Consider the following 20797-nt stretch of genomic DNA (forward strand, 5'->3'; position numbering starts at 1 on the left):
AGTAATGAACAATCAATATAGCTTCTGTTTAGATGTAGTTTTATTCTTTTAATTAGTGTTTGTGCCAAGTAGAACCTTTGGGAAGACTTGGGGGCAGTTTTTGTGATCTTGCTGTAAAAAAACAGAAACTTTAGCGCTCACGAGATTTGCTGCCATTATTTACTGGAGAGTGCGATTAGGTTGATTCTTTTTGAATATGATTAACAGAAAAATTCCTCACGTCCACCAATTTATTTCAGATTTTTTTGGGTCAAAGAAGTATTCGAAACCTACATATTACTACAGACTATTCTGTTTTGATAGATTCTGTTTTTCGTGTGTTGTTTGCTTATTTCGATGAATCTATGGCTAGTATCGGGGGGTATGAACCATAGAGAAGTTGGAATACAGTAGGTTTAACACCAATATAAATAAATAATGATTTCATTATAGTACCTTTAATGGTGGTTTGTTTTCTTATACTAACGGAGCTTATGAGATTTTCTGTTGAGTTTGTGTTGTGAAGTTTTCAAGTTTTGGGTAAAGATTTGATGGATTATGGAATAAGGAGTGGCAAGAGCTTAAGATTGAGGATGCCCAAGGCATCCCAAGGTAAAATTCAAGGACAATCAAAAGCCTAAGCTTGGGGATGCCCCGGAAGGCATCCCCTCTTTCGTCTTCATCCATCGGTAACTTTACTTGATGCTATATTTTTATTCACCACATGATATGTGTTTTTCTTGGAGTGTATTTTATGATTTGAGTCTTTGCTTTCTAGTTTTCCACAATCATCCTTGCTATACACACCTTTTGGAAGAGACACACATGAATCGGAATTTATTAGACTACTCTATGTGCTTCACTTATATCTTTTGAGTTAGATAATTTTGCTCTAGTGCTTCACTTATATCTTTTAGAGCACGGTGGTGGTTTTATTTTATAGAAATTATTGATCTATCATGCTTCACTTATATTATTTTGAGAATCCTTTAGAACAGCATGTTAGTTTGCTTTGGCTGTAAAATTAGTCATAATATGATAGGCATCCAAGATTGGTATAATAAAAACTTCCATAAAAGTGCATTGAATACTATGAGAAGTTTGATACTTGATGATTGTTTTGAGATATGAAGATGGTAATATTAGAGTCGTGCTAGTTGAGTAGTTGTGAATTTGAGAAATACTTGTGTTGAAGTTTGCAAGTCCCGTACCATGCACGTATGGTAACCCTTGTGTAACAAATTTGAAACATGAGGTGTTCTTTGATTGTCATCCTTATGAGTGGCGGTTAGGGACGAGCAATGGTCTTTTCCTACCAATCTATCCCCCGAGGAGCATGCGCGTAATGCTTGGTTTTTGATGACTTGTAGATTTTTGCAATAAGTATGTGAGTTCTTTATGACTAATGTTGAGTCCATGGATTATACGCACTCTCACCTTTTCATCATTGCTAGCCTCTTCGGTACCGTGCATTGCCCTTTCTCACCTTGAGAGTTGGTGCAAACTTCGCCGGTGCATCCAAACCCCGTGATATGATACGCTCTATCACACATAAACCTCCTTATATCTTCCTCAAAACAGCCACCATACCTACCTATTATGGCATTTCCATAGCCATTCCGAGATATATTGCCATGCAACTTTCCACCGTTTCATTTATTATGACACGCTTCATCATTGTCATATTGCCTTGCATGATCATGTTGTTGACATCGTATTTGTGGCAAAGCCACCATGCATAATTTATCATACATGTCACTCTTGATTCATTGCCCATCCCGGTACACCGTCAGAGGCATTCATATAGAGTCATATTTTGTTCTAGTATCGACTTGTAATCATTGAGTTGTAAATAAATAGAAGTGTGATGATCATCATTAATAGAGCATTGTCCCAAATAAAAAAATAAAAGAAGGGAGAAATGCCAAATAAAAAAGGAAAGGCCCAAAAAAAGAGAGAAAAGAAATAAAAAGGGACAATGCTACTATCCTTTTTTCCACACTTGTGCTTCAAAGCAGCACCATGATCTTTATGATAGAGAGTCTCTTATTTTGTCACTTTCATATACTAGTGGGAATTTTTCATTATAGAACTTGGCTTGTATATTCCAACAATGGGCTTCCTCAAATGCCCTAGGTCTTCGTGAGCAAGCAAGTTGGATGCACATCCACTTAGTTTCTTTTGTTGAGCTTTCATACATTTATAGCTCTAGTGCATCCGTTGCATGGCAATCCCTACTCCTTGCATTGACATCAATTGATGGGCATTTCCCTAGCCCGTTGATTAGCCGCGTTAATGTGATACTTTCTCCTTTTTGTCTTCTCCACATAACCCCCATCATTATACTCTATTCCACCCATAATGCTATATCCATGGCTCACGCTCATGTATTGCGTGAAAGTTGAAAAACGTTTGAGATTACTAAAGTATGAAACAATTACTTGGCTTGTCATCGGGGTTGTGCATGATGAGTGCATTCTTGTGTGATGAAAATGGAGCATGACCAAACTATATGATTTTGTAGGGAGGAACTTTCTTTGGCCATGTTATTTTGAGAAGACATAATTGCTTAGTTAGTATGCTTGAGGTATTATTATTTTTATGTCAATATTAAGCTTTTGTCTGGAATCTTTCGGATCTGAACATTCATGCCACAATAAAGAAAATTACATAGAAAATTATGCTAGGTAGCATTCCACATCAAAAATTCTGTTTTTATCATTTACCTACTCGAGGACGAGCATGAATTAAGCTTGGGGATGCTTGATACGTTTCCAACGTATCTATAATTTTTGATTGTTCCATGATATTATATTATCTGTTTTGGATGTTTAATGGGCTTTATTATACACTTTTATATTATTTTTGGGACTAACCTACTAACCAAAGGCCCAGTGCAAATTGCTGTTTTTGCCTATTTTAGTGTTTCACAGAAAAGGAATATCAAATGGAATGAAACCTTTGGGAGAGTGATTTTTGGAACAAACGCAATCCAGGAGACTTGGAGTGGACGTCAAGGAAGCATCGAGGACGCCACGAGGCAGGGAGGCGCGCCCCCACCCTCGTGGGCCCGTCGTGGCTCCCCTGACCGACTTCTTTCGCCTATATATACTCATATACCCCGAAAACATCTGAGAGCACCACGAAACCCTATTTCCATCGCCGCAACCTTCTGTACCCAAGAGATCCCATCTTGGGGCCTTTTTTGGAGCTCCGCCGGAGGGGGAATCGATCACGGAGGGCTTCTACATCAACACCATAGCCTCTCCGATGATGTGTGAGTAGTTTACCATAGACCTTCAGGTCCATAGTTATTAGCTAGATGGCTTCTTCTCTATCTTTGGATCTCAATACAAAGTTCTCCTTGATCTTCTTGGAGATCTATTCGATGCAATTCTTTTTGCGGTGTGTTTGTCGAGATCCGATGAATTGTAAGTTTATGATCAAGATTATCTATGAACAATACTTGATTCTTCTCTGAATATTTTATGTATGATTTGTTATCTTTGCAAGTCTCTTCGAATTATCAGTTTGGTTTGGCCTACTAGATTGATCTTTCTTGCAATGGGAGAAGTGCTTAGCTTTGGGGTTCAATCTTGTGGTGTCCTTTCCCAGTGACAGTAGGGGCAGCAAGGCATGTATTGTATTGTTGCCATCAAGGATAAAAAGATGGGGTTTGTATCACATTGCTTGAGTTTATCCCTCTACATCATGTCATCTTGCATAATGCAGTACTCTGTTCTTATGAACTTAATACTCTAGATGCATGCTGGATAGCGGTCGATGTGTGGAGTAATAGTAGTAGATGCAGAATCGTTTCGGTCTACTTGTCGCAGACATGATGCCCATATACATGATCATGCCTAGATATTCTCACAATTATGCACTTTTCTATCAATTGCTCGGCAGTAATTTGTTCACCCACCGTAATACTTATGCTATTTTGAGAGAAGCCACTAGTGAAACCTATGCCCCCCGGGTCTATTTTCCATCATATAAGTTTCCAATCTATTTTACTTTGCAATCTTTACTTTCAATCTATATCATAAAAATACCAAAAATATTTATCTTATTATCTCTATCAGATCTCACTTTTGCAAGTGGTCGTGAAGGGATTGACAACCCCTTTATCGCGTTGGTTGCAAGGTTCTTATTTGTTTGTGTAGGTGTGAGGCGACTTGCGTGTAGTCTCCTACTGGATTGATACCTTGGTTCTCAAAAACTAAAGGAAATACTTACGCTACTTTGCTGCATCACCCTTACCTCTTCAAGGGAAAACCAACGCAGTGCTCAAGAGGTAGCACCACACACTGTTCTGGGCCTTGCCCAAGAGGGCCTTGAGCTTATGTGTGGCCCAGGCTCGGGGGCTCCTGTTAGTGTACAAAAGTAGGGGCCTTTCTATACCCCTTTACTTGCGCACGGGCAGTCGTAGCCATACGTGCGGCCATGCTTGGCAGAGCAGAGGAAGCAAAGATACAAGGCTGCTGAGGCAACACTCAAGCCAGAAGCATGAAGAGCGAAGAGACAAGATGGGCTTCCCCCGGCAAGAGCCTTGCTGGGACGGCCTACATGGCCCCGACAAGAGCCTTGCCAGGGAAACTTGCCCAACACCAGCAAGACTGCCACCCTTGAGCCTAAGAGTTATGATGCCATCGAAAAGGTCAAGACCAAGGCTCGGGAGTGCCTTGCGTGGTGGCAAGCAGATCTTTGTGGAAACCAAAGGCCTGCAATCCTAGATGAGAACCAGAAGATGAAGACCCCCGACAAGACCCTTGCCGGGGACACTCACAAGCACCCCGGCAAGACCCTTGCCGGGGACGAACACTAGATCCCGGAAAGGCCCTTGTCGGGAGCGTCTGCAGTGCCGAGGCCTGGCCCGCACTTGCCAGAGTTTCACTGCCCCACGCCCGTTCCGACGTGGTAACCAGCCTGCCAACTAGGTGTTGGGGAACATAGTAATTTCAAAAATTTCCTACGCACAGCAAGATCATGGTGATGCATAGCAACGAGAGGGGAGAGTGTTGTCCACGTACTCTTGTAGACCGAAAGAGGAAGTGTTAGCACAATGCGGTTGATGTAGTCGTACGTCTTCACGATCCGACCGATCAAGTACCGAACGCACGGCACCTCCGAGTTCTGCACACGTTCAACTCGATGACCTCCCTCGAACTCCGATCCAGCCGAGTGTTGAGGGAGAGTTTGTCAGCATGACGGAGTGGTGACGATGATGATGTTCTACCGACGCAGGGCTTCGCCTAAGCACCGCTACGATATGATCGAGGTGGATTATGGTGGAGGGGGGCACCGCACACGGCTAAGAGATCAATGATCAATTGTTGTGTCTATGGGGTGCCCCCTGCCCCCGTATATAAAGGAGCAAGGGGGAAGGCGGCCGGCCTAGGAGGAGGGCGCGCCAAGGGGGGAGTCCTACTCCCACCGGGAGTAGGACTCCTCCTTCCCTTGTTGGAGTAGGAGAGAAGGAAAGAGGGGGAGAAGAACAAGGAAAAGGGGCTGCACCCCTTGTCCAATTCGGACCAGAGGGGGGCCGCGCGCCTCCTTCCTTTTGGCCTCTCTCCTCTATTCCCGCATGGCCCAATAAGGCCCATATACTCCCCGGCGAATTCCCGTAACTCTCCGGTACTCCGAAAAATACCCGAATCACTCGGAACCTTTCCAATGTCCGAATATAGTCGTCCAATATATCGATCTTTACGTCTCGACCATTTCGAGACTCCTCGTCATGTCCGCGATCTCATCCGGGACTCCGAACTCCTTCGGTACATCAAAACTCATAAAATCATAATATAACTATCATCGAAACCTTAAGCGTGCAGACCCTACGGGTTCGAGAACAATCTAGACATGACCGAGACATGTCTACGGTCAATAACCAATAGCGGAACCTGGATGCTCATATTGGCTCCCACATATTCTACGAAGATCTTTATCGGTCAAACCGCATAACAACATACGTTGTTCCCTTTGCCATCGGTATGTTACTTTCCCGAGATTCGATCGTTGGTATCTCAATACCTAGTTCATCTCGTTACCCGCAAGTCTCTTTACTCGTTCCGTAACACATCATCCCACAACTAACTCATTAGTTGCAATGCTTGCAAGGCTTATAGTGATGTGCATTACCGAGTGGGCCCAGAGATACCTCTCCGACAATCGGAGTGACAAGTCCTAACCTCGAAATATGCCAACCCAACAAGTACCTTCGGAGACACCTGTAGAGCACCTTTATAATCACCCAGTTACGTTGTGACGTTTGGTAGCACACAAAGTGTTCCTCCGGTAAACGGGAGTTGCATAATCTCATAGTCATAGGGACATGTATAAGTCATGAAGAAAGCAATAGCAACAAACTAAATGATCAAGTGCTATGCTAACGGAATGGGTCAAGTCAATCACATCATTCTCCTAATGATGTGATCCCGTTAATCAAATGACAACTCATGTCTATGGTTAGGAAACATAACCATCTTTGATCAACGAGCTAGTCAAGTAGAGGCATACTAGTGACACTCTGTTTGTCTATGTATTCACACATGTATTATGTTTCCGGTTAATACAATTCTAGCATGAATAATAAACATTTATAATTATATAAGCAAAATAAATAATAACTTTATTATTGCCTCTAGGGCATATTTCCTTCTGTCTCCCACTTGCACTAGAGTCAATAATCTAGTTCACACCGCCATGTGATTTAATACCAATAGTTCACATCACCATGTGATTAACACCCATAGTTCACATCGACATGTGACCAACACCCAAAGGGTTTACTAGAGTCAATAATCTAGTTCACATCGCTATGTGATTAACACCCAAAGAGTACTAAGGTGTGATCATGTTTTGCTTGTGAGAGACGTTTAGTCAACAGGTCTGCCACATTCAGATCCGTAAGTATTTTGCAAATTTCTATGTCAACAATGCTCTGCACGGAGCTACTCTAGCTTATTGCTCCCACTTTCAAAATGTATCCAGATTGAGAGTTAGAGTCATCTAGAGCAGTGTCAAAATTTGCATCGACGTAACCCTTTACGACGAACCTTTTGTCACCTCCATAACTGAGAAACATATCCTTATCCACTAAGGATAATTTTGACCATTGTCCAGTGATCTACTCCTAGATCATTATTGTACTCCCTTGCCAAAAAAACATTGTAGGGTATACAATAGATCTAGTACACAGCATGCCATACTTTATAGAACCTATGGCTGAGGCATAGGGAATGACTTTCATTCTCTTTCTATCTTCTGTCGTGGTCGGGTTTTGAGTCTTACTCAATTTCACACCTTGTAACATAGGCAAGAACTCTTTCTTCGACTGTTTCATTTTGAACTACTTCAAAATCTTGTCAAGGTATGAACTCATTGAAAAAACTTATCAAGCGTCTTGATCTATCTCTATAGATCTTGACGCTCAATATGTAAGCAGCTTCACCGAGGTATTTCTTTGAAAAACTCCTTTCAAACACTCATTTATGCTTTGCAGAATAATTCTACATTATCTCCGATCAGCAATATGTGATTCACATATACTTATCATAAATGCTGTAGTGCTCCCACTCACTTTCTTGTAAATACAGGCTTTACCACAAGTCTTTATAAAACTATATGCTTTGATCAAATTATCAAAGCGTATATTCCAACTCCAAGATGCTTGCACCAGTCCATAGATGGATCGCTGGAGCTTGCATATTTTGTTAGTACCTTTAGGATTGACAAAACCTTCTAGTTGCATCACATACAACTCTTCTTTAATAAATCCATTAAGGAATGCAGTTTTGTTTATCCATTTGCCAGATTTCATAAAATGCGGCAATTGCTAACATGATTCGGACATACTTAAGCATAGATACGAGTGAGAAACTCTCATCGTAGTCAACACCTTGAACTTGTCGAAAACCTTTTTGCGACAATTCTAGCTTTGTAGATAGTAACACTACTATCAGCTTCTGTCTTCCTCTTGAAAATCCATTTAATCTCAATGGCTCGCCGATCATTGGGCAAGTCAATCAAAGTCCATACTTTGTTCTCATACATGGATCTCATCTCAGATTTCATGGCCTCAAGCCATTTTGCGGAATCTGGGCTCATCATAGCTTCCTCATAGTTCGTAGGCTCGTCATGGTCAAGTAACATGACCTCCAGAATAGGATTACCATACCACTCTGGTGCGGATCTCACTCTGGTTTACCTACGAGGTTCGGTAGTAACTTGATCTGAAGTTACATGATCATCATCATTAGCTTCCTCACTAATTGGTGTAGTAGTCACAGGAACAGATTTCTGTGATGAACTACTTTCCAATAAGGGAGCAGGTATAGTTACCTCATCAAGTTCTACTTTCCTCCTACTCACTTCTTTCGAGAGAAACTCCTTCTCTAGAAAGGATCCATTCTCAGCAACGAATATCTTGCCTTCGGATCTGTGATAGAAGGTGTACCCAACATTTTATTTTGAGTATCCTATGAAGACGCACTTCTCCGATTTGGGTTTGAGCTTATCAAGTTGAAACTTTTTCACATAAGAATTGCAACCTCAAACTTTAAGAAACGACAGCTTAGGTTTCTTGCCAAACCATAGTTCATACGGTGTCGTCTCAACGGATTTAGATGGTGCCCTATTTAATGTGAATGTAGCTATCTCTAATGCATAACCTCAAAACTATAGTGGTTAATCGGTAAGAAACATCATAGATTGCACTATATCCAATAATAGTACGGTTATGACGTTCGGACACACCATTATTGTCGGGGATATACCCCACGGCGTAAACCTGCCGCAAGTTAACCCGGCCAGGACTTGGCGGTTTATCTGAAGACCCCGCTAACACTTGGCGAGTTACTGGCGACCTGCCTTGACCTGGCGCTTTACAAGCAACCCACCTGGTCATTATGACTCACTGGTGATCCGGCATGCGGGACAGACGGATGACAAGGCCCAAGGCCCAGAAGGCCGGTTCACGTTTAATGGTGGGCCGGTTTAAGAGGAAAGGCATGAGGAACATTTATCTTACAAGGAGTTACGACCAGGACTTGTATCCGGTTTGTATTAGAGATAGACTAGTCCTAATCCTAATAGGACTCTACATGTAACCCGCCCCTCCAACATATATAAGGAGGGGCAGGGCTCCCCAAAAGGGACAAGATTCACAAGTTCCACAAGTTGGACAAGTTAGGTTTAGACAATAGCTCTCGAGATAGAGCACTCTTGTAACCGTGATCATCATCATCAATATCAATGAAGCAGGATGTAGGCTTTTACCTCCACTGTGAGGGGCCGAACCTGGGTAAAACATCGTGCCTCTCATCCCGCTCAACCCCTCTCAAGCTACCACATAGATGCATTGGCCTCGTGACTAAGTCCTGAAACTAAGGACATATGCTGTGACAATTCCACGACAGTTGGCGCCCACCGTGGGGCCTGCGCACGATGGTGATGAGTTCTTGGAGGGAGCTCTCCTAGGGTTCGAGGGGCTCGCGATCATCCAGATGATAAAGAGCCGGCGTTAAAAGCCTAATATAAATAAAAGATTCCACATGTTCATTACAAAGTTTTCGGCCGCTGGTATGAAAGGATCTGCGTCGTTGATGAACAATTGGAACAGTGTATATGAGATTGGATCAAGAGGAGAGTTGGAGTTGTATCTGTGTTTGCTGCCACGCGTGACCAGGCGATCCATCGAAATAGATTAAAATTCCGCTGCAGAGTCGTCAGATCTTCAAGTCACCGAGACGGTTTCCACTATAGCCTATTTTTCGGATTGGACATACTACAAGTCCCGAGGCATCAACCCATATCCAAGTCAAACTGGTGCAGCTCGCTGTACGGCGAAGGCTAGCACTTGAAAATCATCTTCGGTATATGCTATTTTGGTGACACCACAGGTCAGGCCTGATACAGATACGGCCTCCAATGATTACTCAATGCAACAAACTCCAATGGTTAGTCGATGCAAGATCAGATCAATCTCCGGTTTCCAAAAACTACAAGACAAAAGTTGTGGAGTGTTTACCGCCGGCAAGCCAGGGACTCGATCTCTATTACCATCCCCGAGTTGCTGTTGCGGCTTCGCTCCATCTCTGCGGAGTCATCACTTCTCCAACTCCGTCCCGCCACTGCGGGCCTGCCGGCGCGGTTTCAAGCAGTTTCCGATATCGGTCTGCATCGCCGTACTCCCGCTCACCTTATCTTTGAGTCGCCACTATTATTCCACGCGTGTATGTGTGCACAGCCATGCGGCTCGTATCTGCTGTAAACCGCTCTGAACCGCCCCAGCTACTGTTTGCACCCCTGCCCGCTCGCGCCGCATCCGCTGGCTCGCCGGCCACGAGTTCTGTGCCATGGCCGAGTTGCTGGAACGGCCTTGTCAACTCGCCGCCTATACTAAACTGCTGCGCCTCGGAACCGCCCCGTTTCCGCCGGGTTGTCGCGTGGATGCATCGCTGGTCTCTGTCCTTCACGGGTCAAGGGTTTCAGTCCAAAGTTTCTTCAGGAGCTAAGCACCCGCGTTCCTGCTATTTAATTACCTAGAGAAAGTCACATGGAATATATACTTCGGTCAAATCCCTCATACAGTACAAGCGTCGAATGAGTTCCTGGCACGATGGATCTACTCGGCGGACGATCAAAAAAATATATTATGCAGCATGGCGCGCAGAGGCTGCAGGCGTTTTGGGCGCTCCACTCACGAGGCCGGGGTTTGTACGCTGTTGTTAAAGAGCAGTGCGTGCACACGTTGGCACTTCAATCAGGTCTTCCATGAGAGATTAAGACAAGAGGAGAAGGTCACATGGAGATATCAGACATTTGATATGTTTTGATCCCAGTATCCATGTTCATCCGACAAATAAATATCAGGTGTTATTTTGTCTATCTATTTTTAGTATATATTGTTTTTATCAAAAAACAATCACTCTGGTCTATGATATTTTTTGACGCAGGACAATTGATCATTACAAATGAGGCATTATATTACGGGCACGGAGCACGCGCTAGCAAAGTTCTGCACTGGCGTTTCGTCCGTGTCATACCACCTGGTGAATGAATGTGAGCAAGTCGCCGTCCCTGTGGCCCGGTTTACAACAGCTTGCCGGGACCACGCCCGCGGTTAACTCCCCCGTCCGCACTAGCTTACAATGCCCGCAGGCGACTCCCCGTCCATGCCGGTTCACAATACCCGCAGGCGGCTCTCCGTCCGCGCCGGTTTACCACTCCCGCGGCCGACTCTCCCGTCCGCGTCGACTTACTATGCCGCGGCCGACTCATTTGGCTGTGCCGTCTCTGAAGCTGCGGCCGTCTTTGTCGTCCGTCTCTCGCGGCCTGGTCTACATCAACATACTGGGCCGCACCTGTATGCATGAGCTGTTTATTGGGCGCACAAGTCGCCGCCACTACAGTTTTGATTAACTTCAAATCGCCAGTTGGAAGGAACCATCGGCCGAGTTGCTGACACGGCTCATATGGGATCATTTACAACCCGCCGCAGTCACCTCAACCTTCTATGGATTCACATCATGCTATCAACGCCAATGATATACAAGTTATGCCGGTTTATATCACGGTCAAACATGGAGAGTCTCAAGCCAACTCCTCGAGTCACCTTTGAGACTCGGGGGCTACGATGACATGACTCAGCGAATCTTGCCAGTTTCAGCAAATTTAAGAACCCCGGGATGATGGAGGAAAGGATAACCCGGCCCCGGAGGCTACTGTTATATTGATGAAAGTTTAAAGGCCGTCAGAAAATTTCCGGTTTAGAAAGTATATGACAGTTACAAAATCCCGGTTCAATGAAGAAGATCCCGGTCATCAGAAAGGATTCCGGTTTAAAATCCGGCTCAAGGGAAGTCAGTCTGACTGCAGCTCTCAAATATCCGGTTTACAGTCCGGTTCAAGGGAAAGATGTCTCCCACAAAGCTTTGAAGCTCTTAATATCCGGTTCAAGATCCCGGTTCAGAAGAATTTATCTCTTGCAAAAAGTAAAAAATTGCCAAAGAGGACCTGCTGCCACGATGTGCGGTTCAAACATGGGTATTCTGCCTTACTGGCCATGACATATTATTGATCACATGGGAGCCTCAGCTAAAGCGGGGTATTTGTTCTTGTACATCATGTGTGGTTACACGGAGTTGTTCTAAAGCGGCCTCCGATTTACCCCTAGAGTTAGCTTTTCAAAAGCATCATGTTATATCACTTGGGGGTTTGGTCGTGTCCGAACCAATACAATACCTCTGGATAGGCGAGAGCCACCAGATCACTTGGGGACTTGGTCATGTCTGAACCAAACATGCCTCTTGATCGGCCTAAGGCCACAGAATCACTTGGGGGATTGGTCGAACCCGAACCATTGCCATGCCACTTGATCGGCATAAATGCCACGGTTTCATTTGGGGACCTGGCTGACTAGAACCATAGTTACACCTATCGGGAGCTTGGTCGTGTTCGGCCATGGTAACGCCATCTAATCAGCTCAAATAAGCCTCTTTTTGCAAATGGTTTTATCATTGCCTTTGCTTCACACTTTTCTTTGAAAGATTTTTCTTTCTTTTTATTGTGTTTTTTAAACCGACAAAGTTTTCAGCCAATCAATTGATGGAACACAGTTCATGTCAATCCGGAGACTATTTGCCCGGTTTGATCCTTGATGTTAACATCCTCTTATGGAGTAACACGGTGTCTATCACAACTCGGCACGGTTTTATCATAAACCGGCACAATATGGAAGGAGTTATCAGTACTCAAGATTTGGGTTATCACCCTTACTACAAAAAGTTGGTAAAACCAATGATGTGATTCGATGTCACAGGTATGATATATTTCATATTTGATTATTCTAAATGCAGCCTTGGTTATAAACCCAGGTTATATGTTGGGCATTATGACCCGTCCGGCGGTAAACCGCCAGGACACTTTAAACTTCTTGTATGCAGAAACAGGTTGAATAAAGCATGATCACCGGTGTTTATTAAACCGGTAGTATGATCCGGTGTTTATTAAACCGGCCTGGCTTTGGACAATAAGTCGCCAGTATATATTTGGATTGCGCCATTGGAATCATGCGCTTATAAATCATTGGGTTATATTATTCAAATAGCCAAGCTTGGCTGAAATTTCATTATGATATTGAATGAATAAGGTTTTCATACCAGGTTATATTATCTTGAATAGCCAACATGGCTGGATTTTTATTATTAAGGTTTTCAAAGTCGCTATAGCGCAATGTCTACTATTTTATCAAAGGATATGATTTATTCTACAATGGAAGGAATAGTCCTGAGTCGCTGCAGGCTTACAACCCGGCACTTGGGGGCTACATTATTCAAATCGAGATTACATGCAAGTCTCATGTCGCTGCAAGCATGCATCATGACACTTGGGGGCTAATGCAAAGTCATTTTTACTAGTCTTATTGAAGACCCGACTCATCATATTATAATGAGCCGGCCCTTGAGGGCTACCAATTGCTCCTGTCAACAATTCAAGGTACACAAGTTTTCGTCCATAATATTGAAGGATTCATTGCTCAGTTGGTAAAGCACAAAACTCTTAACCTTGTGGACGTGGGTTCAAGCCCTACGATGGAAGCTACATTATAAGATGTTATTTTCATTGAAGTATATATCAAGTCCCGGTTCAGTATTATCTTACTAAGCCGGCCCTTCGGGGCTACACATCACTGCTCAAGTCTACATGATTATATTTATAAAGTCCCTGCTAATTATTGCATAATGACCCGGCACTTGGGGGCTACATATATGGAGTATTCAGTTTATATGATTGAGATGAACAAATCGGATTTCTTCAAGGTTGAAACACTTATTGGAGCAAGTCTTAAGTTATCACTATGTTCTCCTCTTAAGACTTGGGGGCTACAGGTATTATGCATATAAAGGAGGAACATCTTCATTTTATCAGTTTTGAGCAAATCGGGAAGATCAATTACATGACCCGGTGTCGACAACAATTATGACCCGGCGCCATCAATATTTATAAACCGACCATTTTTGGTAATATTAAACCGACAAGTTTTACATCTTCAAACCGGCTGAATATCAGATAAGTATTTTCAGACCCATATTTTTTAAACCGGCGCTTTGGGAGCTGAGTCAAAGGAGTTATTCTTCACGATATTTCTCGGTGACAAACCAAGGTCGGCAAATTGATTATGAAGCTGGTCTGTTGACCCAGATTTCTCAGAAGGAGGAAATAACAAGGACTTAAGGATGATCAGGTACCAGTTTACAAAAATTCTTAACCCGGAGCATAACCTGTCAAATTTGTTCTTGTGTTTATTTTGCAGCATAAGTTTACCATGAATAAATCCAAGATAAACTTGGGGGCTAATGTCGGGGATATACCCCACGGCGTAAACTGGCCGCAAGTTAACCCGGCCAGGACTTGGCGGTTTATCTGAAGACCCCGCTGACACTTGGCGAGTTACTGGCGACCCGCCCTGACCTGGCGGTTTACAAGCAACCCACCTGGTCATTATGACTCACTGGTGATCCGGCATGCGGGACAGACGGATGACAAGGCCCAAGGCCCAGAAGGCCGGTTCATGTTTAATGGTGGGCCGGTTTAAGAGGAAAGGCATGAGGAACGTTTATCTTACAAGGAGTTACGACCAGGACTTGTATCCGGTTTGTATTAGAGATAGACTAGTCCTAATCCTAATAGGACTCTACATGTAACCCGCCCCTCCAACATATATAAGGAGGGGCAGGGCTCCCCAAAAGGGATAAGATTCACAAGTTCCACAAGTTGGACAAGTTAGGTTTAGACAATAGCTCTCGAGATAGAGCACTCTTGTAACCGTGATCATCATCATCAATATCAATGAAGCAGGATATAGGCTTTTACCTCCACCGTGACGGGCCGAACCTGGGTAAAACATCGTGCCTCTCGTCCCGCTCAACCACTCTCAAGCTACCACATAGATGCGTTGGCCTCGCGACTAAGTCCTGAAACTAAGGACATATGCCGTGACAATTCCATGACAATTATGCTGGGGTGTTCCAGGTGGCACGATTTTGTGAAACTATTCCACATTGTTTTCATTGAAGACCAAACTCGTAACTCAAATATTTGTCTCTGCGATCAGATCGTAGAAACTTTATTTTCTTGTCACAATGATTTTCCACTTCACTCTGAAGTTTTTTGAACTTTTTCAAATGTTTCAAACTTATGTTTCATCAAGTAGATATACCAATATCTGCTCAAATCATCTGTGAAGGTCAGAAAATAACGATACCCGCCGCGAGCCTCAACATCCATCGGACTGCATACATCAATATGTATTATTTCCAATAAGTCAGTTGCTTGCTCCATTGTTTTGGAGAACGGAGTCTTAGTCATCTTGCCCATGAGGCACGGTTCGCAAGCATCAACTGATTCATAATCAAGTGATTCCAAAAGCCCATCAGCATGAATTTTCTTCATGTGCTTTACACCAATATGACCTAAACGGCAGTGCCACAAATAAGTTGCACTATCATTATTAACTTTGCATCTTTTGGTTTCAATATTATGAATATGTGTATCACTACGATCGAGATCCAACGAACCATTTTCATTGGGTGTGTAACCATATAAGGTTTTATTCATGTAAACAGAACAACAATTTATTCTCTTACTTAAATGAATAACTATATTGCAATGAACATGATCAAATCATATTCATGCTCAACGCAAACACCAAATAACACTTATTTAGGTTCAACACTAATCCCGAAAGTATAAGGAGTGTGTGATGATGATCATATCAATCTTGGAACCACTTCCAACACACATCGTCACTTCACCCTTAACTAGTCTTTGTTCATTCTGCAACTCCCGTTTCGAGTTACTACTCTTAGCAACTGAACCACTATCAAATACCGAGGGGTTGCTATGAACACTAGTAAAATACACATCAATAATCTGTATATCAAATATACCTTTGTTCACTTTGCCATCCTTCTTATCCGCCAAATACTTGGGGAAGTTCCGCTTCCAGTGACCAGTCCCTTTGCAGTAAAAGCACTTAGTCTCAGGCTTAGGACCAGATTTGGGCTTCTTCACTTGAGCAGCAATTTGCTTGCCGTTCTTCTTGAAGTTCCCTTTCTTTCCCTTTGCCCTTTTCTTGAAACTAGTGATCTTGTTAATCATCAACACTTGATGCTCTTTCTTGATTTCTACCTTCACCGATTTCATCATCATGAAAAGCTCGGGAATCGTTTCCGTTATCCCTTGCATATTATAGTTCATCACGAAGTTCTGCTAACTTGGTGATGGTGACTAGAGAATTCTGTCAATCACTACTTTATCTGGAAGATTAACTCCCACTTGATTCAAGCGATTGTAATACCCAGACAATCTGAGCACATGCTCACTGATTGAGCTATTCTCCTCCATCATTTAGCTATAGAACTTGTTGGAGACTTCATATCTCTCAACTCGGGTATTTGCTTGAAATATTAACTTCAACTCCTGGAACATCTCATATGGTCCATGACGTTCAAAACGTCTTTGAAGTCCCGATTCTAAGCCGTTAAGCATGGTGCACTAAACTATCAAGTAGTTATCATATTGAGCTAGCCAAACGTTCATAACGTCTGCATCTACTCCTGCAATAGGTCTGTCACCTAGCGGTGCATCAAAGACATAATTCTTCTGTGCAGCAATGAGGATAATCTTCAGATCACGGATCCAATCCGCATCATTTCTACTAACATTTTTCAACATAATTTTTCTCTAGGAACACAATAAACTGGGAGCAACATCGCGAGCTATTGATCTACAACATAGATATGCTAATACAACCAACACTAAGTTCATGATAAATTAAAGTTCAATTAATCATATTACTTAAGAACTCCCACTTAGATAGACATCCCTCTAATCATCTAAGTGATCACGTGATCCAAATCAACTAAACCATAACCGATCATCACGCTAAATGGAGTAGCTTTCAATGGTGAACATCATTATGTTGATCATATCTATTATATGATTCACGCTCGACCTTTCGGTCTCTGTGTTCCGAGGCCATATCTGTTATATGCTAGGCTCGTCAAGTTTAACCTGAGTATTCCATGTGTGCAACTGTTTTGCACCCGTTGTATTTGAACATAGAGCCTATCATAGCCGATCATCACGTGGTGTCTCAGCACGAAGAACTTTCGCAACGGTGCATACTCAGGGAGAACACTTGTACCTTGATAATTAGTGATAGATCATCTTATAAAGCTACCGTCGAGCTAAGCAAAATAAGATGTATAAAAGATAAACATCACATGCAATCAAAATATGTGACATGATATGGCCATCATCATCTTGTGCCTTTGATCTCCATCTCCAAAGCATCGTCATGATCTCCATCATCACCGGCATGACACCATGATCTCCATCATCTTGATCTATATCAATGTGTCGTCACATGGTTGTCTCGCCAACAATTGCTCTTGCAACTATTGCTATCGCATACGATAAAGTAAAGCAATTATTTGGCGCTTGCATCTTATGCAATAGAGAGATAACCATAAGGCTTTTTCCAGTTGCCGATAACTTCAACAAAACATGATCATCTCATACAACAACTTATATCTCATCACATGTTGACCATATCACATCACAACATGCCCTGCAAAAACAAGTTAGACGTCCTCTACTTTGTTGTTGCAAGTTTTATGTGGCTGCTACGGGCTGAGCAAGAACCGTTCTTACCTACGCATCGAAAACCATAATGATAGTTTGTCAAGTTAGTGTTGTTTTAACCTTCTCAAGGACCGGGCGTAGCCACACTCGGTTCAACTAAAGTTGGAGAAACTGACACCCGCTAGTCACCTGTGTGCATAGCACGGCGGTAAAACCAGTCTCGCGTAAGTGTACGCGTAATGTCGGTCCATGCCTCTTCATCCAACAATACCGCCAAACCAAAGTGTGACATGCTGGTAAGCAGTATGACTTATATCGCCCACAACTCACTTGTGTTCTACTCGTGCATATGACATCTACGCATAAAACCTAGGCTCGGATGCCACTGTTGGGGAACGTAGTAATTTCAAAAATTTCCTACGCACACGCAAGATCATGGTGATGCATAGCAACGAGAGGGGAGAGTGTTGTCCACGTACCCTTGTAGACCGAAAGCGGAAGCGTTAGCACAACGCGGTTGATGTAGTCATACGTCTTCACGATCCGACCGATCAAGTACTGAACGCACGGCACCTCCGAGTTTTGCACACGTTTAACTCGATGACGTCCCTCGAACTCCGATCCAGCCGAGTGTTGAGGGAGAGTTTCGTCAGCACAATGGCGTGGTGACGATGATGATGTTCTACCGACGCAGGGCTTCGCCTAAGCGCCGCTACGATATGATCGAGGTGGATTATGGTGGAGGGGGGCACCGCACATGGCTAAGAGATCAATGATCAATTGTTGTATCTATGGGGTGCTCCCCTGCCCCCGTATATAAAGGAGCAAGGGGGAAGGCGGCCAGCCTAGAAGGAGGGCGCGCCAAGGGGGGAGTCCTACTCCCACCGGGAGTAGGACTCCTCCTTCCCTTGTTGGAGTAGGAGAGAAGGAAAGAGGGGGAGATGAACAAGGAAAAGGGGGATGCACCCCTTGTCCAATTCGGACCAGAGGGGGGGGGGGCTCCTTCCTTTTGGCCTCTCTCCTCTATTCCCGTATGGCCCAATAAGGCCCATATACTCCCCGGCGAATTCCCGTAACTCTCCGGTACTCCGAAAAATACCCGAATCACTCCGAACCTTTCCGATGTCCGAATATAGTCGTCCAATATATCGATCTTTACGTCTCGACCATTTCGAGACTCCTCGTCATGTCCCCGATCTCATCCGGGACTCCGAACTCCTTCGGTACATCAAAACTCATAAAATCATAATATAACTGTCATCGAAACCTTAAGCGTGCGGACCCTACGGGTTCGAGAACAATGTAGACATGACCGAGACACGTCTCCGGTCAATAATCAATAGCGGAACCTGGATGCTCATATTGGCTCCCACATATTCTATGAAGATCTTTATCGGTCAAACCGCATAACAACATACGTTGTTCCCTTTGCCATCGGTATGTTACTTGCCCGAGATTCGATCGTTGGTATCTCAATACCTAGTTCATCTCATTACCGGCAAGTCTCTTTACTCGTTCCGTAACACATCATCCCGCAACTAACTCATTAGTTGCAATGCTTGCAAGGCTTATAGTGATGTGCATTACCGAGTGGGCCTAGAGATACCTCTCCGACAATCGGAGTGACAAATCCTAATCTCGAAATACGCCAACCCAACAAGTACCTTCGGAGACACCTGTAGAGCACCTTTATAATCACCCAGTTACGTTGTGACGTTTGGTAGCACACAAAGTGTTCTCCGGTAAACGGGAGTTGCATAATCTCATAGTCATAGGAACATGTATAAGTCATGAAGAAAGCAATAGCAACAAACTAAACGATCAAGTGCTATGCTAACGGAATGGGTCAAGTCAATCACATCATTCTCCTAATAATGTGATCCCGTTAATCAAATGACAACTCATGTCTATGGTTAGGAAACATAACCATCTTTGATCAACGAGCTAGCCAAGTAGAGGCATACAAGTGACACTCTGTTTGTCTATGTATTCACACATGTATTATGCTTCCGGTTAATACAATTCTAGCATGAATAATAAACATTTATCATGATATAAGGAAATAAACAATCACTTTATTATTGCCTCTAGGGCATATTTCCTTCACTAGGCACGCACCTGCATTGCAGCATGCAGCTTCGGGGCCAATTAGCCAAGCACATGCGTGGTGGCATGCAAATCTTTGAGAAGACCCTGCCACCGCACCAGCTCAGCAGCCAGCCAGCTAGCGTGACGCTGCATGCCTCGTCGCGTGTCAGAGCGAGGCGGCGACGAACGAGACGAGCTTCTTTGCCGTCCCCGATAAAGTAAGAGGGCACGTCGGTCATGCATTAAATGCATTTGTCCTACGGTGCCAGGTGATATACTTGTACACTGTACATACTTTCCACCTCATGTATGCCACTGTGGCAACCCTTTGACATATAAAAGGAGGCCCGAGGCGTACTGAGAAAGGATTCAGACTTTTTGGGCTAGGTATGCGCCGCATTTAGGTCAAGAGCTCAAGAACACTAAATACACTCAAAGTAGGACTAGGGTTTTACACATCATTTGCGGCCCGAACCTGGGTAAAAATCCCCTCGTGTTGATCTTCTAGACCCGCTCTTTGCGCAGCCCCAAGCCCTGCCAACCGTAGAAGGGACTCCCCGAGGGATCCCATAGGTGTCGTTCTTGAGCCCCGACACCCTGAGACTCGGGTTGATTTGTGAAATCAGCCTGGGGATCCAGTCCTTGCTCGGCACCATACTTTAGGAACGAAAACACGATGCACAATAGCTTTTGAGACTCAGGTTGGGTGTGGCTGATCAGCCCGGGGATCGTAATCTCCTCGGAAACTCTTTTACACTTTAAATTTACTACATTGAATCATCAATGCAGTAGCCCTGAGACTTGGGTTACACAACATGGCCGTCCCTAAGATCGTATCTCCTCGGGAACTAGTACAAATGTCGTGCATGTTTCACCAACGCCGAGGTGCAGGTCTACACGGGCTGAATTACTACGCAGGGCACCTCAGTCAAGAGGATGTCCCGCCTCCTGAAAGAAAAACATACAAATAGGTTAAAAGTGTCATAAGCTCGAATAACCAAAAAGATTATGTAAAAACTTTACGTCTGAATTGAATCATGTTATTTGGTGCCAATCTGAATTTTTTTCTTAAAATTAA

The sequence above is a fragment of the Triticum dicoccoides genome, chromosome 4A (assembly GCF_002162155.2).
Source record: "Triticum dicoccoides isolate Atlit2015 ecotype Zavitan chromosome 4A, WEW_v2.0, whole genome shotgun sequence".
Lineage (NCBI taxonomy): Eukaryota > Viridiplantae > Streptophyta > Magnoliopsida > Poales > Poaceae > Triticum > Triticum dicoccoides.